The sequence below is a fragment of the Salmo salar genome, chromosome 02 (genome assembly GCF_965601325.2).
Source record: "Salmo salar chromosome 02, fSalSal1, whole genome shotgun sequence".
Classification (NCBI taxonomy): Eukaryota; Metazoa; Chordata; class Actinopteri; order Salmoniformes; family Salmonidae; genus Salmo; species Salmo salar.
The window spans coordinates 50,940,240-50,963,774 of NC_138292.1; positions in this window are offsets into that span (position 1 = coordinate 50,940,240).

A 23,535-nucleotide genomic window follows, 5' to 3' on the forward strand; every position below is an offset into this window, starting at 1 on the left:
AGCATTTTTGAGGTTTTCGTATTTCGCGCCACGCTCTACCATTGGATATTGGCGAGGCGTTCCGCTAGCGGAATGTCTGTCCTCAACAGGTTTTAAGAAGTTTTTAAAAATGAGGACTTGAATCAAGGCAATGTGGTGACAGACATTGCTTCTAGCGCCTAAGCAACTTTACAGTATTATTTTTTTTGTGTTATTTCTTACATTATTAGCCCAGAACGTTTTTTGTGTGATTACATACAGCTGGAAATAACTTTTGGATATCAGAGTGACGTTAACTCACCAGCATTACGACCAGGAATGCAACTTTCTCGAATTGGATCCTTTGTTCGTACCCCCCAGGGCAATTGAAATTATCCCAGAGGCTGCTCCAAGATGCTGCTGGCGGAGAAGAGGTATTCAGAGTGGACCTCTAGTCCGACTCAGGAGGCGTGCACACCATCCACCACTTCCGAGTATATTACTTGCTAATGTTCAGTCCCTGGACAATAAAGTAGATGAGCTCAGGGCGAGGATCTCCTTCCAGAGAGACAACAGGGACTGTAACATCCTCTGTTTCACGGAATCATGGCTCTCTCCAGATATACTGTCCCCGTCCATACAGCCAGCTGGGTTCTCAGTACATCGCACAGACAGGAATAAAGAACTCTCCGGGAAAAAGAAAGGCAGTGGTGAACGTTTCATGATTAACTACTCATGGTGTGACTGTGATAACGTACAGAAACTCAAGTCCTTTTGTTCACCCAACCTAGAATACCGCACAATCAAATGCCGGCAATATTACCTACCAAGAGAATTCTCTTCGGGTATAGTCACAGGCATCTATATTCCCCCTCAAGCCGATACCACGATGACCCTCAAGGAACAACACTGGTCTTTGTGAAAACTAGAAACCACATATCCTGAGGCCACATTTATTGTAGCTGGGGATTTTAACAAAGCAAATTTGAGGAAAACGCTACTGAAGTTCTATCAACACATTGACTGTAGTACTCTCGCTACTAAAATGCTTGACCACTGCTACTCCCCCTTCCGGGATGCCTACAAGGCTATCAGACCACGACTCCATTTTGCTCCTCCCTTCCTATAGGCAGAAACTCAAACAGCAAGTACCCGTGCTAAGGTCTATTCAACGCTGGTCTGACCAATCAGAATCCATGCTTGAAGATTGTTTTGATCATGCGGACTGGGATATGTTCCGTTTAGCCTCTGAGAATAACATTGAAGTATACACGGACACGGTGACTGAGTTCATCAGGAAGTGTATAGGGGATGATTAATCACCACTGTGACTATACCTACCCAAACCAAAAACCGTGGATAGATGACATCATTCACGCAAAACTGAAAGCGCGAACCACCACATTTAACCATGGCAAGGTGACTGGGAATATGGTTGAATACAAACAGTGTAGTTATTCCCTTCATAAGGCAATCAAACAGGCAAATGTCAGTACAGAGATGAGGTAGAGTTGCAATTCAATGGCTCAGACACGAGACGTATGTGGCAAGGTCTACAGACAATCACAGATTACAAAGGGAAAACCAGCCACGTCGCGGACACCGACATCTTGCTCCTGGACAAGCTAAACACCTTCTTTGCCTGCTTTGAGAATAACACAGTGCCACCGACGAGGCCCGCTCCCAAGGACTGTGGCTGACGTGAGAAAGACATTTAAGCGTGTTAACCCTCGCAAAGCTGCCGGCATCCCTAGCATCGTCTTCAGAGCATGCGCAGACCTGCATGGCTGGGATGTTTACGGACATATTCAATCTCTCCCTATACCAGTCTGCTGTCCCCACTTGCTTCAAGATGTCCACCATTGTTCCTGTACCCAAGAAAGCAAAGGTAATTGAACTGAATGACTATCGCTCCGTAGCCCTCACTCACTTGTGTCATCATGAAGTGCTTTGAGAGGCTAGTTAAGGATCATATCACATTTGCCTTACCTGACACCCTATACCTACTTCAATTTGCATACCGCCCCAATAGATCCACAGACGATGCAATCGCCATAGCACTGTACACTGCCCTATCCCATCTGGACAAGAGGAATACCTTTGTAAGAATTCTATTCATTGACTATAGCTCAGACTTCAACACCATAGTACCCTCCAAGCTCATCATTAAGCTCGAGGCCCTGGGTCTGAACCCCGCCCTGTGCCACTGGGTCCTGGAATTGCTGACGGGCCGCCTCAACACAGGTTGCGTGCTCAGCCCCCTCCTGTACTCCCTGTTCACCCATGATTGTGTGGCCAAGCACGCCTCCAACTCAATCATCAAGTTTGCAGACGACACAACAGTATTAGGCCTGATTACCAACAATGACGAGAGGGAAGAGGTGAGGTCCCTGGAGGAGTGGTGCCAGGAAAATAACCTGTCCCTCAACAAAACGAATGAGCTGATAGTGGACTTCAGGAAACAGCAGAAGGAGCACGCCCCTATCCACATCCTTGGTGTACACATCACTGACAATCTGAAATGGCAGTGTGGTATAATGGCAGTGTGGTATAGAAAATTGAAATGGCAGTGTGGTACCGTGCCTTGCGAAAGTATTCGGCCCCCTTGAACTTTTCGACCTTTTGCCACATTTCAGGCTTCAAACATAAAGATATAAAAGTGTAATTTTTTGTGAAGAATCAACAACAAGTGGGACACAATCATGAAGTGGAACGAAATTTATTGGATATTTCAAACTTTTTTAACAAATAAAAAACTGAAAAATTGGGCGTGCAAAATTATTCAGCCCCTTTACTTTCAGTGCAGCAAACTCTCTCCAGAAGTTCAGTGAGGATCTTTCTTGCACTTATCTGAGCACACCAACATAAAAAATACTAACGTTTACTATAGAACACTATAGTACTTACTATATAATTATATAGTATTCTGTAGTAAACTGTAGTATAATGTAGAATACTATACTCCAGACTGTAGTATACCTCAATCATGTCTATAGAATTTTGTGGTATACTGTAGAGTACTATACTACACACTGTAGTATTCTATGATTGTGTAGTGCTTACTATAGACCAAATCAGAATGTTTGTAAACAAAGTCGTTCTGGTAGTTCCGTGTTGCGAGCGTCAGAAAGGTGGACTCAAGAACGCATAGGAATGCATAGGAAACCATACGCAGACCACCGCCGGACTTGCTAGATTATCTAATGAATAATTAATATACTCTGTTTTCTAAAATGTCTATATAATCATCAACACTACTCTCTTGTTATCGAGCCTCATATTTCTAGGTTGGTAGCTAGATAGCTAGTTGCTTCGTTCATGGAGGAAATGCTAGCTAGGTACAAAAGCTACATTGCCTTGGTTGCAGCTGACCTGTATGCTAGCCAGAGCCATGTATTTTTTTATAAATAAATAGCCAGCCAGCCAGCTAGCCCTAATTGCAATGAAAATAGCAACAATTATCTCACAGTACTTTTTATCCAATCTTCACCCATCGGCATTATGCAGCATGCATGTATGCAAAAAAAGTAACATTAGCTAGCTAGCTAATGTTATATAGTCCATCTATAAGCTGTAGCATCCAACTACCTAGCTAACTATTTGATTTGATTTGACTAGCTAGTTAGCTGGGTTCCAGTTATTGTCTCGTTATTGTTCAGCTATCTTGTTTGAACAGCGAATGAACACAAGCTGCTTGCCAGTTGCTTGCCAGTTAGCTAGCTAGCTACCCCTGCCTCAGCAATTGCATTGGCTATCTTGCCAGCACACATGGACGAATGCAGATGTCAGTCATGTAACATTAGCAAGCGAAAACAACCCTCGTTTTCAATTAATAAGCTGGCTTGATGCTACAACAGCATACAAATACTTCCTCACCCAATGCTAATTATAGTTCCATAGGTGTCACGTCTGCCCCCGATCTTCTCCCCCTGGCACTTGAGGGCGCCAGGCTGCCCTGCATCACGCACTCCTGCAATCTATTATGCACACCTGCCTTCCCTCGTCACGTGCATCAGCGATATTGGACTCACGTGGACTCATTCATCACCTGTTTATTTCCTCCCCTATATTTGCCAGTTCCCTTGCTCTGTTCCCTGCTGCTGCATTAATTGTTTTTTGTCTGTATTACTCGTTTGCTGACGCTGTTCCTACCTTGTTCAATGTCCGTTCCTTATTAAATGTTTGACTCCCCATACCTGCTTCATCTCTCCAGCGTCATCCCATGTGACAGAATGCAGCAGCCAACATACGAAACATCGGGGAGTACTGGCGTTCCGTTTGGTGGTGACTCTGGGTCGCCGCCAATGGAACCAGGGGTGCCTAGCCAGGTCTTCGGGCTTCAACGCCCTAGCTGGCTCGAGAGGTTTCCTTGCCCTGGTTGGCTCTGATGGTGCCCATCCCACGTTGAGCATCAGCCGGATCGTCAGTTCTTGTTTGCCCAGCCGGTCCAGGAATTCTTTGTTTTGTTGGTGACGTCGGGGTGGATTCCGCTGCCGATGGACCCGGGGGTGCCTAAGCCAGACCGTCGGGCTTCCACGCCCTGGCTGGCTCGAGAGGTTTCCTTGCCTCGGTTGGCTCGGCCGGTTCCCATCCCACGTCCCACTCCACTGGATCATTGGGTTCCCTCGCTGCAGCGGGATCGACAGGCATCTTGCCTCAGCCAGATCGTCGGGCTTCCATGCCTCAGACGGCTCGCCAGGCTCCCACGCTCCTGCCGGTTCATTGGTCTTCCACGCCCCAACCAGCTTGCCCAGCGCCCATGTCTCGGCCGGTTCGCCCAGGTGGTACGCCGGGTGGTGCCCCTGGGGGGGGGGGGGGGGGTACTGTCACGTCTCCCCCGCTCTTCCCCCCACTGGCACTTGAGGGCGCTAGTCTGCCCTGCATCATGCACTCCTGCCATCTATTAAGCACACCTGCCTTCCCTCGTCACACGCATCAACGATATTGGACTCACCTGGACTCATTCATCACCTGTTCATTTCCTCCCCTATATTTGTCAGTTCCCTTGCTCTGTTCCCTGCTGCTGCATTCATTGTTTTTTGTCTGTATTACTCGTTTGCTGACGCTGTTCCTGTCTCGTTCCATGTCCGTTCCGTATTAAATGTTTGACTCCCCGTACCTGCTTCGTCTCTCCAGTGTCATCCCATGTGACAATAGCCTGCCATATGTGAGTTGCTGAGCTGGGGCTACGAGGTTATCAGAAAGTGTACTAGCTAGCCTAGCTAGCTACTTGTCTAGCTGCTACTACTAATTCTATCTTCTGGGATTTCCTTTCCATTTGTGCGGTACAATTAATGACCATAGCAATAAACGCCAAGAAACCAACCTTACTAAAGCACAAACTGAAAGCAGGACACAGCAAAGCAGGACACAGCTCTCGTCCCCTGTTGCGAAACGCATAGTGCCCTCTCCCTCTGTGCAGCAGACACACACAAAAATCAACACAAGTCCACCTCCCGGACGACATTACTAGCCTTTTCCCTGCATGTACTGTTGCCTTTATGGACCCCCTGTGTATGACCTTATGCCTGCACCTGGATCCAGCTACCTGCCTCCTCCTGTGGTCCTTTACAATGAACACCTGCTGCGCCCTGCTCTTGAAACCAGCACTCTGTCTCCCATCGTGTTCATTACAAGAGTGAGTCCATGCAACTTATTATGTGACTGTTTAGCAAATGTTTACTCCTGAACTTATTTAGGCTGGCCATAACAAAGGGGTTGAATACTTATTGACGCAAGACATTTCAGCTTTTCATTTTAAATTAATTTGTAAAATTGTTGAAAAACATAAATTCACTTTGACATGATGGTGTATTGCGTGTAGGCGAGTGACAAAAAAAATCTATATTTATTATATTTTAAATTCAGGCTGTAACAACAACATTTTAAAAAGTCTAGGGGCGTGAATACTTTCTGAACGCACTCATAACAGTTGTATTGGTCCATTGTATTCACATTTCTTTATTTCTATTGTGGATTATGTTTCTGTGTGCCAATGTAAGGTCTACAAATCTCTGAGCAAACCAACCTTTCTATTGAACACATTTATTTGGATTGTGATAATACCAATGAATGGATGCTGCACACAATGTGCTTATTTCTATTACTTTTTTACATGTATTTTTTTTACCCCCTTTTTCTCCCCAATTTCGTGATATCCAATTGCTATCCAATTACAAGGTTGTCTCATCGCTGCAACACCCCAACGAGCTCGGGAGAAGTGAAGGTCGAGTCCTGCGTCATCCGAAACATGACCCGCCAAGCCACGCTTCTTAACATCCACACACTTAACCCGGAAGCCAGCCGCACCAATTTGTCATAGGAAACACTGTTGACTGACGACCGGAGTCAGCCTGCAGGCACCCGGCCTGCCACAAGGAGTCGTTAGAGCACGATGAACCAAGTAAACCCCCCCCCCCCCGGGCAAACCCTCCCCTAACCCGGCAGACGCTGGGCCAATTGTACACCGCCCTATGGGACTCCCGGTCATGGGTCAACTACATTTTGAAAACGCATTGAATGAATAGGATAATTTTATTTATGGAAATAAGTCAAGGTTAACACCCTCATACCCACAGGTAAAATTATATAGTTTACTATAGGATACTACAGTACTTTCTATAGATTTATGTAGTATACTGTAGGGAATACTATACTACAAAGTGTATTGATATGCTAATTTAATGTGCATATACCCTGCCCATTCCCCTCCACCTTATCCCAATTTGTGCTACCCATGAGTGAGAAACCTACATGCCAAGTGTAACCATACTGTATATTGTGTTCCACACAGGTTATAGAAAAGAGTAGAAGCTATGAACCTATCCATTCAAACCCCAGTCTTACCTACTTAAAAGTTAGGGAAAATGTACAGTAAAGTCCACAAAAACACTACAGTGAATCTTATAGTATATTTAAACATAGTAATACTACAGCATTTATACTATAGTATTTTTTTCATGTGGGCAGATCTCTTCATAATATCAATTAGTCAGTCAAAGTTTTTCTTATTGGTAGGCAATCCAGGTGTGTTTAACATCCATGAATTGCTGGCTTTATGTGAATGTCTAGCGGTGACCAAGTTGTCTCGTAGCAGCTGCTGACTATAAAATGCCGGTGTGGGATAATTTTTTCCTACATTTTATAGTGAGTTTGCTTCCCAAATGGCACTCTATTCCCTATTTAGTACACTAAATATTCCCTTATGGCTCTGTTTAAAAGTAGTGCACTATGCAGGAAATAGGGTGCATTTTGGGATGCACAGTGAGCATGCCAAGAAACCATCATTGTAACTTATGGTACCCACTCAAGACAGAAAGCAGCAGCACCCAAAGACCATATGGGTGAACTGGAGGAGCTGTAACCCCTGGGGCTTAATGCTATATTAATGTCGTGAGTAATAAGACATCCTGCTTAAAAAAATAGGATTATCTCGATCAATACACTGCAAGGTAACCTGATACTTTCAAGGTGGGACAGAGTAGGGGTGATAATACGCTCGTGCTCTAAGCTAATGTTATCCTCTTAGTAAACAACATATTTCTTAGTAAGTGTTATTTGGTTTGTTGGTCATTCAGCATCATTAAAAGTGATTCAAAATACTAAATTACCTCTGAATTAAAACTTTGTCGTCAGCAAAATATTGGAAAGCCACTATAGAGTGAGAATCACATTGTTGCCTCCTTTACTTTGCCAGAGCTGCAAGTGACAAGGTATCTATGCTGACAAGTTACTCACTGTGCTTTAATGATCTTTTTTGAGGTAAACCCTGTCTTTGTGTTTCCTCATAAAATTTGACTGCTTATTTTTGACAGATTCATAAAATGTTTCAATCATTAAGGTGCAGTGTGATGTTTATGCATTTAACGTTATGTATGAGTGATTTATACTTCATTTCAAGCTCCACAATAACTGAAAACCCTGGGTCCAAATTCATTTTCTGATATAGCCAAACTGTGTACATTAACAAATGACAATGGCATCACTGGGGCAACATTTTAATTTCGGGGTGATATACACTACATGACCAAGACTATGTGGACACCTGCTCGTCGAACATCTCATTCCATAATTATGGGCATTCATATGGAATTGGTCGCCCCTTTGCTGCTATAACAGCCTCCATTCTTCTGGGAAGGCTTTCCACTACAGCCACAAAAGCATTTGTGAGGTCGGACACTGATGTTGGGTGATTAGGCCTGGCTCGCAGTCTGTGCTCCAATTCATCCCAAAGGTGTTCGATAGGGTTGAGGTCAGAGCTCTGTGCAGCCCAGTCATGTTCTTCCACACCGATCCCGACATACAATTTCTGTATGGACCTGGCTTTGTGCAAGGGGCATTGTCATGCTGAAAGTTGGAAGCACAGAATCGTCTAGAATGTCATTGTATGTCATAGCGTTAAGATTTCCCTTCACTGGAACTAAGGGGCCTAGTCCGAACCAGGAAAAACAGCCCCAGACCATTATTCCTCCTCCACCAAACTGTACAGTTGGCAATATACATTGCGGCAGGTAGCGTTCTCCTGGCATCCACCAAACCCAGATTTGTTCATTGGACTGCCAGATGGTGAAGCGTGATTCATCACTCCAGAGAACGCTTATCCACTGCTCCAGAGTCCAATGGCGGTGAGCTTAGCACCACTCCAGCCGACGCTGTGCATTGCGCATGGTGATCTTAGGCTTGTGTGCGGCTGCTCGACCATGGAAACCCATTTCATGAAGCTCCCGACAAACAGTTCTTGTGCTGACGTTGCTTCAAGAGGCAGTTTGGAACTCAGTAGTGAGTGTTGCAAACGAGGACAGACGATTTTGTTTTGCCTACCATTTCACGGCTAAGCCATTGTTGGTCCTAGACATTTACACTTCACAATAACAACACTTACAGTTGCCCGGAGCAGCTCTAGCAAGACAGAAATTTGAGGAACTGACTTGCTGGAGAGGTGGCATCCTATGACGGTGCCACGTTGAAAGTCACTGAGAAAGTCACCAGTATTTGTCAATGAAGATTGCATGGCTGTGTGCTCGATTTTATACACTTGTCAGCAACGGGTGTGGCTGAAATAGCCAAATCCACTCATTTGAAGGGGTGTCCACATACCTTTGTATATATAGTGTATCTCATCAAGAGATAAAATACAGCTGCCAGATTTTGCGCCTTAGGACTCACACTGAGTGACTGAAACTGGGAGGGGAGGGTACATTTGAATTGGCGTTACAGCACAGCAGATGACATTCCACAAATGGCCATGCTCATGCAGTTCATCTTCAGTCGCCCACTGGCGCAAACCACTGTAGCCTATCTACTGACTCTCTGGACACCAAAGCTATTTTGGGTATGGTGGTTTGTCTCCAGTGCCGGAAAAAGTAGCTATGTCATTAAAAAAATTTGGGAGGGGAGCACAGAGCATTTTTTTTTTTAAATGCATCTGTTTCAAAATGTGACTCTTCTGACATTTTCATTGAAGCCTTTGATCATTTTTAATTCTCTAATTTGTCTTTTGATTTTGAAGCGTTGGTGCATTGTTGACCTGAATGACCTCTGAAGTAACAAATATAATTGGAAGAGTAGATTCTGTTTACATTAAAGAAAATGTTTCAAACCTAGCTATTTCTCATTAACATTTATTTTTAACCTCTACAGGATCGGTGCCCCCCCCCCCCCCCCCCCCCCCATGGGACGGTTGAGCTAACGTAGGCTAATGTGATTAAAATGAGGTTGTAAGTAACATTTCCCAGGACATTGTCATATCTGATATGGGCAAAAAGCTTAAATTCTTGTTAATCTAACTGCACTGTCCAATTTACAGTAGCTATTACAGTGAAATAATGCCATGCTATTGTTTGAGGAGAGTGCACAGTTATGAACTTGAAAATGTATTAATAAACCAATTAGGCACATTTGGGCAGTCTTGATACAGTTTTTTTCTTCAGAAATACAATGGTTCATTTGATCAGTCTAAAACTTTGCACATCCACTGCTGCCATCTAATGGCCAAAATCCAAGTTGCGCCTAGATTCCTATGTCATATATTGGCCTTTCTCTTGCATTTCAAAGATGATGGGGAAAACAAATAAAACCCATGTTTTTTTCTTTGTATTATCTTTTACCAGATCTAATGTGTTATATTATCCTACATTCATTTCACATTTCCACAAACTTCAAAGTGTTTCCTTTCAAATGGTATCAAGAATATGCACATCCTTGCTTCAGGTACTGAGCAGGCAGTTAGATTTGGGTATGTCATTTAGGCAAAAATTTAGCAAATTAACAATTAAGTAAAATGTTAAGCTGGCTTCCATTCAATCGCTCCCTTTCCAAAGCTTGTGGATGTTAAAGTAATTTGGAAGTGGGGTCTATGCATGTTCCCTTGGGCTAAATGGCACTTGAAGTCTGCAAGTTTTGATGGCAAGATGCAAGATTAAATTCCTTAAATGACTTTCTGTGACCCAACGCTTCCTCTACATTAGACAATAAACTGACAATAGTGCTTTCCCCCACAAGTGTCATCATTATGAAGCAAAACACACCATACACTTTGTCACATAAACTGATATTAGGCTAACTATTAGAATTTTAGAAACCAGGAAATGGCAGAGTGATTTTTGTATATTGCACCTTTGACAATGATTGCTGGGAGAAATGGGTGATTTGGTTTAATATTCATAGATGAAGCTATGGATGCAAGGACTCAACATTAACTGTCTGATTTTTTTTTTTTAGAGCTAGCCTATGGCCTACATTTTTAATCTGTAGCCTGCAAACCGGCCCTTGATGTTTAATTTGATCAAATACAAAAAAATATGATTTATAAGACAAATAATTAAGGAGCAACAATAAAATAACAGTAGTGAGGCTATATACAGGGGGTTCCGGTACAGAGTCAATGTGCGGGGGCATCGGTTAGTCGAGGTCATTCTTGGCGTCGGACTCGTTAAAGAAAAAATCTTCGTCCAGTTCTAGGAGAGTAATCGCTGTTCTGATGTCTAGAAGTTATTTTCGGTCATAAGTGACGGTAGCAGCAACATTATGTACAAAATAAGTTACAAAAAACGCGAAAACACAAACTAAATAGCACAGTTGGTTAGGAGCATGTAAAACGGCAGAAATCCCCTCCAGCGCCATTCAGTGTGATTAGATAGTTACTTCTGTATATCTATGGTTGGCCAATAATGCCAGCACAGACAGTGTAAACAGGACTGCGATGGAAACAATTGGCCAATATGTCAGGACACGACTATTCAACAGCTCTTCTCTTTAGGACTAACACCTTAGCTAATCAGAGTCTGGGTTCCGGTTTTGTCAGGGGAAATAGGGGGAAATAGATAGCAACAGACAACGAAAATGTGTCAGGACAGTCTTGTGTACAAAAGTATACTACATTAACTACTTTATTTTACAGTTATAGCTATTTCCTTGTTACTCACCAGAATATATATCAATCAAATTACTATAGTTTTGCTCAAAAAGTTTATGTAGTTTGTTTTTAATATAAAGTATTACTTAGAGTACCACTGTAGTAATACAAGTTCAAACAACTTGATCATTTAAAATTCTCTCTCCCTGTTGCAGGGAGCACAAGTAGTATCCTTTCTGTAGCCAGGGAGAGGAGAAGAGGTCACAATCCACCCCTCTCTTTGTGTCACCAGACAGGACACTAGTAGTCTGCCTATCAACTGTTTCTAGGGGATCTGGTTTCCAGAAAATTTATGTATCCAGATCCTTGAAAATGACTCATCTTTATTTCCTATTGTTCTTCTTCCCGATGTGATGATTCAACAATGGCTTTATCGCGTGGGCTTTTCTTTTTAGATTTCATTTTTTTTGTTGTTGTGTGTTTTGGTATTTTATGAATGGGGTCCAAGTAGAGATGAGCAGTAGGTAGAGTAGATGCTCGGTCACATTTGTTCTTTGGGAAATGCTTCATGGTTAATTTAGTTTAGCTGATGATTGACCTTAGAATTATGAGATTCTATCTAACAAAAGGATGATTGTGAGATAATTTGTATACTATATGAGCCTGGGTACTAGTCTGTTTGTGCCATCATGCCACTCCTTGCCACTCTTTGTCATGCAAAACATGTTTGTAAAGACAAGTCGTTGACATCACAGAGTCTTTACCCATCTGCTTTTGGCAAATATGCAAAGGAGTATCCTTTGCGGAATAATTTTTGGCGATAGCCTTAAGATAATGACTTGGTTTGACAGTTTAAAATAATTTAGGGACATTCTCTAAAACAATGAAATGCCACTAAATCATTATTAATGTGGGTTTGTTCAATTCATATGGATTAATAAATCCTTAAAATTATAATTAATTCTTTATATTTCAGTATAGTGACATAATGGGAGAGGAGTGAATGACAATGGCCTGGATTCTTTCAAACATGATGCTCTTTTTGCTTTTTATTTACTTTATGACTTTTCCTCCCTACTTTACCTTGAACTCTGAGACGTTTTCAAACGAGGTCAAGGAAAAGTCGTAGGAAAAGAAAAGGTCCGCATCTCAGAAAAAATCTGAATGCACCCCAGGTCTGGAGCTAAAGCCTGGACCATAGAGATCCTATTCAATTACTTGAGGGGCTATATCATAAACCATCCTATTAAATTACTTGAGGTGCTATATCATAAACCATCAATGTTCCAGAATGGTCAAAAATGGCAGACATTTTGGTCAGGGAGAAATCCAAACCAGTCTAATTGGAATGAATGGCAGTAGAGGCATAGGTGATGCACTTTCTGCTTTTACTCATGAAGGAAAATAAAAGTAAGGCATGTGATATATCAGAAATGGTGTAATAAAATTATTTTCAACCTAAAAGCTTAGCATATAATTATACGATTTCAGCCAGTGGATTGACTGAATTGTTTTTCATAAATTATTCTGAATTCCTTCATCTAAAACTGTCTGGCTGGCTAGCTAAAAAACATACAGTGCAGATAATCTTCATAAATGCATTGTTTTATACAATATGAAGGTGTGACAAGGCACTTTAATCACTTGATGGCTGATTGTTGCCTGGTGAAAAATGTGTAGAGTTGCCACCAACATCCCCCATTGATCTAACTGGGGAATGATGCAAAACATGATAATTTGTGTTCTGGGGTTTAATAATGCTGTGCGTCCCAAATGTAACCCTGTGCCCTATTTAGTGCACTACTTTTGAATAGGGCCCCATAGGGTGTGGGTGTGTGTGTGTGTGTGTGTGTGTGTGTGTGTGTGTGTGTGTGTGTGTGTGTGTGTGTGTGTGTGTGATGTTTGTATGGGCGTGTGTGCGCGCGTGTGTGTGAGAGAGAGATGTTTGTATGGGCGCGTGTGTGTGAGAGATGTTTGTATGGGCATGTCTCCAGACTAGACACTACACACCAACTTCTCCAGGCACGCCACTCTCCAAGTGACAAATATGCCGTTTGAGGGAACAATTATCCTTTCACACAGTGACTATGGTGGAGACATAACCAGGCCAACCCAGTACAGTTCAAGTTGGCTCAACCCAGTAGTGTGAAAATGATACAACTTAACTGGCACCTTTAGGGTGACAGTGCTATGTTGTAATATGGTTATTATTAGTCTTATGGAACATTTTAAACTGGTAATACAATAAATATAATTTCATGTGCAAACACCCCCTTACTCATTTATGATTGTCTGCCCCACCTTTAGGACAACAGTGCTATGTTGTAATTTGGTTATTATTAGTCTTAAAAGGCTACCCAAAACGTTTGACCCATGTTAAACAATTTAAAGGCAATGCTACCAAATACTAATTGAGTGTATGTAAACTTCTGACCCACTGGGAATGTGATGACAGAAATAAAAGCTGAAATAAATCATTCTCTCTACTGTTATTCTAACATTTCACATTTTTAAAATAAAGTGGTGATCCTAACTGACCTAAGACAGGGCATTTTTACTAGGATTAAATGTCAGAATTGTGAAAAATGGAGTTTAAATGTATTTGGCTAAGGTGTATGTAAACTTCAGACTTCAACTGTAGAACTGGTTTCATAACATCCCCTGGGTATACATTGCCACCAAGTGGTTATTTTTTAGCTTACTTAAGAGGTGTCCCATCTTGTTCAAGTCGTACGAAAAATTGGTGCGCTTCTTCAGAGAGGGAGAGTCCTTCCCACAAGGGCTGTCGGGTGAGACAGGGATGCAGTTTAATCCCCACCCTCTTCAACAAATATAGTTGAAGTCGGAAGTTTACATACACCTTAGCCAAATACATTTAAACTCAGTTTTTCACAATTCCTGACATTTAATCCTAGTAAAAATTCCCTGTCTTAGGTCAGTTAGATCACCACTTTATTTTAAGAATGTGAAATGTCAGCATAATAGAGAGAATGATTCATTTTAGCATGTATTTCTTCCATCACATTCCCAGTGGGTCAGAAGTTTACATACAATCAATTAGTATTTGGTAGCATTGTCTTTAAATTGTTTAACTTGGGTCAAATGTTTTGGGTAGCCTTCCACAAGCTTCCCAAAATAAGTTGGGTGAATTTTGGCCCATTCCTCCTGACAGAGCTGGTGTAACTGAGTCCTCCTTGTTTGCACATGCTTTTTCAGTTCTGCCCACAAATTTTCTATAGGATTGAGGTCAGGGCTTTGTGATGGTCACTCCAATACCTTGACTTTGGTTTTAATTTAGCCATTTTGCCACAACTTTGGAAGTATGCTTGGGGTCATTGTCCATTTGGAAGACCCATTTGCGACAAAGCTTTAACTTCCTGACTGATGTCTTGAGATGTTGCTTCAATATATCAACATAATTTTCATACCGCATGATGCAATCTATTTTGTGAAGTGCACCAGTCCCTCCTGCAGCAAAGCACCCCCACAACATGATGCTGCCACCCCTGTGCTTCACGGTTGGGATGGTGTTCTACGGCTTGCAAGTCTCCCCCTTTCTCCTCCAAACATAACAATGGTCATTATGGCCAAACAGTTCTATTTTTGTTTCATCAGACCAGAGGACATTTCTCCAAAAAGTACAATCTTTGTTCCCATGTGCAGTTGCAAACTGTAGTCTGGCTTTTTTTAGTGCCGGTTTTGGAGCAGTGGCTTCTTCCTTGCTGGGCGGCCTTTCAGGTTATGTCGATATAGGACTCGTTTTACTGTGGATTTAGATACTTTTGTACCTGTTTCCTCCAGCATCTTCACAAGGTCCTTTTGCTGTTGTTCTGGGATTGATTTGCACTTTTCGCACCAAAGTACGTTCATCTATAGGAGACAGAACACATGACGGCTGCATGGTCCCATGGTGTTTATACTTGTGTACTATTGTTTGTACAGATGAACGTGGTACTTTCAGGCGTTTGGAAATTGCTCCCAAGGATGAACCAGACTTGTGGAGGTCTACATTTTTTTCTGAGGTCTTGGCTGATTTCTTTTGATTTTCCCATGTTGTCAAGCAAAGAGGCACTGAGTTTGAAGGTAGGCCTTGAAATACATCCACAGGTACACATCCAATTGACTCAAATGATGTCAATTAGCCTATCAGAAGCCATGACTTCATTTTATGGAATTTTCCAAGCTGCTTAAAGGCACAGTCAACGTAGTGTATGTAAACTTCTGACCCACTGGAATTGTGATGCAGTGAATTATAAGTGAAATAATTTGCCTGTAAACAATTGTTGGAAAAATTACTTGTGTCATGCACAAAGTAGATGTCCTAACCGACTTGCCCAAACTATAGTTTGTTAACAAGAAATTTGTGGAGTGGTTGAAAAAAGAGTTTTAATAACTCCAACCTAAGTGTATGTAAACTTCTGACTTCAACTGTAAATATGGAATGTATTCATTACGGCTTATTTTTGCTTTGATGTTTATTCTGTACACAATTCAAATAGTGTGCTCCCAAATTAAATGACTGAATAAACCAAGGCTGGTTTAAAATGTAGTTTGTGGTGATTAAAATACTCTCACTCATGAATATCCAAATGACAAAACATTTATATTTTACATAACTGTTGTGTATTGATATTCTAGTTTTGTCCCTTTAGGACACCTGTAACCCCCCTTGCTTACCTACGTTGAAATGCTTGAAATGTTCTTCCTGAAAAACGCATTAAACAATGCCCACGTTAATTTCTACTCCCGTCTCATGTCCTGTCCTGTCCTTATATTAGTTGTGTAAGTAATCTAGTGTGCTTTACAACAAAACTGGCGACGAAGAAGAAACGTTCTCACGTTTGTGCTCATTATCTTCGGCAGAAAGTCAGAGTTCAATTCGTTATATTTTTTCGCTGTAGAAAAAGACGCAAACAAAACGTGGAGCTAGCCAGTCGAGTGACGCTCGCTATCTTTGATGTCACAGCAATAAGACCCTCTTGAGGGATAGGAAGAGTTTCGCTGCGGGAGAAAGTGACGTCAGCGTGAGTTAAAAGAAAAAAAAGGGTCTGGGAGTAAGGGACCGTCTGAAAAGTGTGAGAAAGAAAAATAAACCAAAAATGTCTGCATTGGTTGGAAATATAGGAACATTTGATGAATCTGTGGAACAATAGAGTTCTTACACATAACGTTTTGAGTACTTTGTGTTGGCAAATGGAATTAAAGCAGATGTCGTTGTGCCAACATTTTTGACTGTTATGGGAGGAAAAACATTCAATCTAATGCACAGCCTAGTAACACCTGAAAAAGTCATGCTATCGCTGTGTGAAACCAGGTCACCAAGCAAAGGAGTGTTGGTGCAAAGACTTAGACTGAAGAAGTTGTGGAAAAAAGGGTCACATCGAACGTGCATGTAAAAACAAAAAGAGACAATCAAACAAAAGTACTGAACAAAGGAAAAGCAACTTCAGGGAGTACAAAAAGAAAGTGCATAAAATGGAGCACACAGAGGATGAACAAAGTTGATACCCTGTCTGAAGGGGAAGAATCTTTGCATGTTTTGTCCATTTCAGACAATGGATACGGATACTGGGTGACACTGCTACTGGATGGAAACGCAGTACGGACACTGGAGCAGCCATATCTTTGCTGTCTGAGGCTGTATACAAGGAGAAACTACATGACCTCACACAACAGCCCACAAAGATGATGCTGAAAACATACACCGGAGAGATTGTTCCAGTGAGAGGAAGCGTGATTGTTACAGGGGAGCTAAAAAAACGAAGGTAAAGCTACCACTCTACATTGTGAAAGGCAACCATCCAGCTAGGACGCACATGGCTGGAAAAGATCAAACTAAACCGGCAGGAAATTCACATGGTTGCAAAAGAGGACACAAACCTACAAGGGATATTGAGGAAAGATGCGGATGTGTTCAAAGGAGAACTTGGCAGTATGAAGGACATAACAGTTAAACTGACCGTGAAACCAGACAGCAAGCCAAAATGCTTCAAAGCTAGACCTGTCCCATACGCCATAAAACCAAAAGTTGAAATTGAGCTAAACAGAGTAGTGGAGAGTGGAGTATTGGATCCAGTGAATGTTAGTGAATGGGCTACGCCTGTTGTTCCAGTCATAAAAAAAGATGGATCACTCAGACTCTGTAGTGATTTCAAAGTCACAATTAACCCAGTCTTGACTGCTGAAAAATATCCACTACCCCTCATTGACGACCTCTTTTCTGGTTTAGCTGGAGGACAAAAATTCAGTAAGATAGGCCTGACATAAGTCTATCTACAGATGCATGTGGACCAAGAGTCACAAGAACTGTTGACCATAGTGACTCACAAAGGACTGTACAGGTACCGGAGGCTTCCTTTTGGAATCACCTCAGCTCAGGCCTTGTTTCAGAGAGCTATGGACCAGATACTGAGCGGGCTCACTGGGGTCCAATGTTACCTCGATGATCTACTCATTACCGGCAAAGACGAGCAGGAGCACCTGAGAAACCTGAACACTACACTACAGAGATTGGCGGAGTACGCTCTGAGGGTCCGGAAGGACACATTTTTCCGTCCCTCTGTTGAGTACCTGGGCCACGTCATCGACAGTTCGGGGCTCCACAAGGTGCCATCGAAGGTGAAGGCCATTGCAGAAGCTCCATCCCCACAGAACGTGAGTCAGCTGAGATCATTCTTAGGACTACTGACATACTACGTAACGTTTGTGCCAAACCTAGCTAACATGTTAACCTCTCTAGGGTAGTTTTGTCCCTTTAGGGCACCTGTAACCCCGCATTGCTTACCTACATTGAAATGCTTGGAATGTTCTTCCTGTGAAAAGCATTAAACAATGCCCACGTTAATTTCTACTCCCGTCTCATGTCCTGTCCTTATATTAGTTGTATAAGTAATACAGTGTGCTATACAACAATATCATATTGTTTACCATGGCTGGTAATCACAATTGTCTCATTACTGTATATTTTTTGGATCATACCTCTCACTTCCAATTTTATATCCAATTCAACCTGTAGAATTCTCATTTTCATTTCATGTTCTTCCTTCAGATATTTCATTTCATGCTCATGAAATCCTCTGGCTAACTTTTCATGCATGGTCATCTTTTTTGTTCTCTGCTGAAAGGTGTTGGCAGCATCTTCTCTCAGGGATGCTATAGCAGATGTGGAGGGTACATGGTCACTGCACCTGTTCAGATTCCTTTTCTCTGGAAAAAGAACACTGTTAGAAGCACAAGTAAACTCATGTGAATAAAGATTGACACATACAGCGGAATATATTTACCAAAGGAAGTAACGAATTTACTTTCTTTGGTATATGTACCATTTGTGCTCAGTTCTTAATCTGAACTGTCCAAATGGTCATTGTCTGGTATACCATCCAGAGGTTGCTGGTGCTCTATTATTCCAGACAGCAAGTCACTTGTTGGCTTGGCCAACTATAAAGTGCAGACTTTAAACTATTCTACACACAGTTGCTTCACTGGAACCACACAAATCACCAGTTTCACGATGAAAGATTCCAGATGCCAAAAACCTCAGTGATCAGAACTTGGAGAGAATTGGGTGAAGGCCTTCCTCTTTGAGACAGAGAGGAAAGTCTAGGCTCAAGGAGAGATATTATCTCCAATGCATTTTCTTTGTACATTTGAAAGCAGTCTTGAAAAGCTATTTCATCAAAGTAATTCAATGGATTACTCCTATCTACAAGTACTCATCTGGCTGGCCTCTGTAGTGCATGTTGGTCTTCATTTAGATATTCCAAATAGTCCATGCTCCCTCACAAACAGTACTAAGCAGAAGTTAAACCTGCCTCTGAAGGATTAATTTAAGCTTCAATTTAGTCCTAGAGTAGCTCTAATCCTCCCTCTTGCAATCGGCTTTGTTTAATCCAGAACAGGCTATTTTAAGATAAATCTGTGCAAGTCACTTTGAGTTAAGACCGCTCAAACAGGCATTTTAGTCTGGGACTAGGTTTAAGCCTTGTCTGTGAAACCGGCCCTAAGAGTTATAAAGGTGAATCTTGTACGATATAAAAGTACATTCATTTAATTATCATTTTATTTGACCATTCAAAACTGCACTCAATGAGGCACTAACAAGTTATAAAGCCTGAGTTATAGAATTAGATAGTAGTCCTAAAGAAAATGTAAAAGGAAAGAGAAAGTCTCACCGGTCATTAGGTTTGTACTCATGGTGTATTCAGAGCTGCTGCTGACGTCATTCCTACACACTCTCAATGAGAACTGTGCACCTGTGTTGTCTATCTTCTCTATTCATCATCGTTAGTTCAATAAAGCCATAGGAAACTGATCATTTGTTTCAAATTATCCTTAAAATATATCAAAGGGGGAAGAAATATCATCCTTCTGGCCACCCTAACAGCAAGAACCGAAAGCATTGGGCGAGTTTGTTCTGCGTTGCCGTGGGTGGAGATTTCACTTAAGGACCAATGGAATGGTCTAAAATGTACAATCTCTGGCCATGGAAAACAAACTTGCCCATTCTCGTCAAGGGAAAATGGGTGGGGCATGGGGAGCTCGGGCTAGACATATGGTGTTACTTCTTTTTTTATTTATTATTATTATTATATATTTTAATGATGTTACTTCTTCTTTAGCCACAGCCAATAAACAGTGACATCAGAAGAAGGGAGAAAAATGTATTTTCCCTCAATGAGGGGCACTGTGGTCATTGGCTCCACCTGGAGGCAAATGCAGTGTAAAGATAATAAAACAGAAAATACAGGGCAAACATAATAACTGCAAATAACAAAACAAATGCAAAAAAGTAAGATTAATCCAAGGTGGTTGGTTGCACCTCGTCAAGGTGGTTGGCTGAGTGTCTTCTACTCTTCTCCGACCTTGCCCCGGCATCAAGTATCTTTGTCTGGAAAGTTTTTCTGCGGATATTTAGTTGAGAAATTAAAGATGTTTAAAATACAATCAATCCCTTATTTTCCACACTTTATTAAACTCAACAGAGCTAATGGCTCAACCAAAGTACCACTTATAAAGGTTGTGGACAACATTATAATAACATGCTGAACAGACAGGTTGAAGAAACTCTTCCTCGATTGTCAGGAGGTGGGGCATGGCCTTGAGGTACCCCCTCCATGTGTCGATATCTTGTTGTGCCAAAGATGATAACAAAGCATGTCAGGCGTGAGGCTAAAGCGCACCTGAAAGGTCAAAGTACAATAAAGGTTACGTATGTAACCATGGTTATGTGAGCTATATGGATCACTCCAATATATTGGTATCACTCCATGGTTTCATATGTAACCTTCGTTATGTTTCACTATATTGTATCACTCTAATATATTGGTATACCTGTACCAGATTTAGTCAGTGCTAGAGGGACCTGGCCAGCCAGCGGCGAAGTCCCAGCGCGGGACCAAGACACAGGGGCCGTCAATGTGGAAGGGGGGTCCCGGCACAGTCCCCGGAAGGGGAGGTGACGCCCAGGACCGCTGAACCAACCGCAGAGGGAGGTGCCACATTTACACGATAGTACCTAGCAAAGGTGCAAGAGGAAGCCCAGCTGGCCGTAGCACAGATATCAGTGAGGGGCACTCCTCTCAGTAGAGCCACACCTCATGTTGAATGTGCCACCACAGATCCTAGCACTGGCCTGCCAGCCAGGCGGTATGCTGTCGTAATTGTGTCCACGATCTAGTGAGCGAGACTCTGCTTTGATAACCCAGCCCCCAGGACTCTCCTACCATAGCAGACAAAGAGCTGGTCTGTTGTTCTCACTGACCGTGTCCGCTCCACATAGGTGAGAGGCTCAGACTCCCCCGCCACTGCTGGGGGGGGGGGGGGGGGGGGGGGGGGGGGGTCATAAGCAGACAGGATAAAAGTGATGTTCACATGCCTGTCTGAAAGAACCTTCAGGAGGAATGAAGATATACTCCTCCCACTGGGGTCAATCCGGTAGCACTCAGAACTTCCCGAAAGAGCATGGAGCTCACCCACCCTCTTCATGGAAGTAATCGTTACCAAGAAAGCCACCTTCATAGAAAGGTGTTTCAGGGAGGCAGACTCCAACGGTTCGAAAGCCGGCTTTGCCAAAGTTGCCAAGACCACATCCAGATCCTAGCTCGCCATTGAGCGTGACCTAGCTGGACGCAGGCGATGAACCCTCTTCATAAACCTGGAGACCATGGGATGGCAACCCACTGGCCTGTCCATCCACCCCACATGGCAAGCAGATTTCGCGGCCAAATACTCTCTCATTGAAGAGGCTGCCAAGCCCTCATCCAAGCGAGACTGCAGGTATTGGAGAACATACTGCACCTCGCATGACTCGGGCACAACCTCAATACCAGTATACCAAGAGCAGAACAACTGCCAGCACAACTGGTATGCAATGGTTGTAGCCAGTGCCCTTGCGCTCTGCCTGGTGTACATTATGCCCTCCTTTAGTCCTAACATGGACCATTGGTGCCTTTCAGCGGCCAAGCCCACAGACTGAGGCGGTCCGGTCTCAAATGCCACAGAGTTCCCCCGGCATGAGACAGCAGGTCTGGTCTCAGGGGCAGTTGACAAGGTGTCCCAGACAACAGGGACAGGAGAAGGCTGAACCAGGGTTGTCTGGGTCAGTATGGGGCCAGCAGCAAACGATGCTCCGTCATCCTGGTCATGTCCAGCACAGCCTGGATCAGGGGAAAAGGGGAGAATGCGTAAAGCTCCAGCCCTGGCCAATCGTGAGCCAGAGCATCCAAGCCCAGAGGCCCTGGTGGCTCCAACATGGAATACCACAGGGGGCAGTGTGCATTGTCCAGGGAGGCAAACAGGTCCACCTGCGCCCTCCCGAACTTGTCCCACAGGTGCTGTACCACCTGGGGATGTATGCTCCAGTCCCAAGGTGGCGGGCTCTCCCTTGAGAGCATATCCGCTGCCACATTCAGGATGCCAGGTACGTGCGCTGCGCTTGACGTCCCTGAGCCCAGAGAAGGAGCTCCCGTGCCATAAGATGGAGGCAATGGGACCTCAGTCCACCCTGATGGTTGATGTAAGCCGCCACTGTGGTGTTGTCCATTCTGACCAGGACATGTCTTCTCTTCAGATGTGGGAGGAAAGACCGCAGGGCCAGCAGTACATTTCGGAGCTCTAGTGTATTGAAGCGCCTGCCGCTCCAAGGGGAAGCAACAGCCGCTGGCCGGCCTGCCGTTGGTCACACCTCCCCAGCCGATCTGGGAGGCTTCTGTGTTGACCAGCTCCCGGCGGCACATCCTCAGCATCTCCATCCCACCTGAGAGAAAGGAGTGACAACGCCACCTCAACAAGGCACTGTGCGGTCACCCGCAGCTGGAGGTGACAGTGGCGCTTCGGGTGCAGCTGGTGGGAGTTGAACCACTGTTGAAGAGGCCGGAGATGGAGCAGGCCCAAAGGAATCAGCAACGAGGCCACCGTCAGCAAGCCCAACAGGTGTTGTCAGGGCGGATACCACCCGCCCCTGCCAAAAGTGGTCGAAGCAAGATAAGATCGTCTGAAACCTTCTGGTGGGAAGGTGTGCTCTCATGAGGACTGAGTCCAGTTACATGCCAATGAAAGCCACCCTCTGGGTGGGTGTCAGACGACTCTTCTTGTCGTTTACAATAATGCCCAGCCCGCCGATGTGGGTCAGGAGAATGTCTCTGTCTGACAGGACCTGGGTCCTGGTCGGGGCACAAATCAACCAATGGTCCAGGTAATTGAGGATTAACAATCCTCGGGATGTGAGAGGTGCCAGGACAGCATCCATGGACTTTGTGAAAGTGTGGGGTGCCAAGGAGAGGCCAAAAGGAAGAACCATGAATTTGTAAGCCGTCCCTTCGAAAGCGAATCGGAAGTGCTGCCAATGAGTTGGGTGAACAGGAACATGGAAGGTACACATCCCTCAGGTCCAGCGTCACAAACCACAGGTCCCTGGACACGGTCTGCAACACGCGGGCTGGGGACAGCATGTGGAACCTCAGTACCTTCAAGTACCCATTGAGGTTGCGGAGGTCCAGAATTGGTCGAAACCCTCCGTCTCTTTTTGGGACCACAGAATAAGTGGAGTAGAACCCACCTAGCCGTTCTGATGTCTCGATCCTGCGGATGGCACCCTTGTCCAGGAGTGAGGAGATCTCCAGCCGCAGGGTTTTCTTCCGGGGGTCGGCCACTGTAGTGACACAAAGGCCCCTGAAGGACAGTGGTCGGCACCAGAATTGGAGTTGGTACCCCTCAAGCATTGTGGA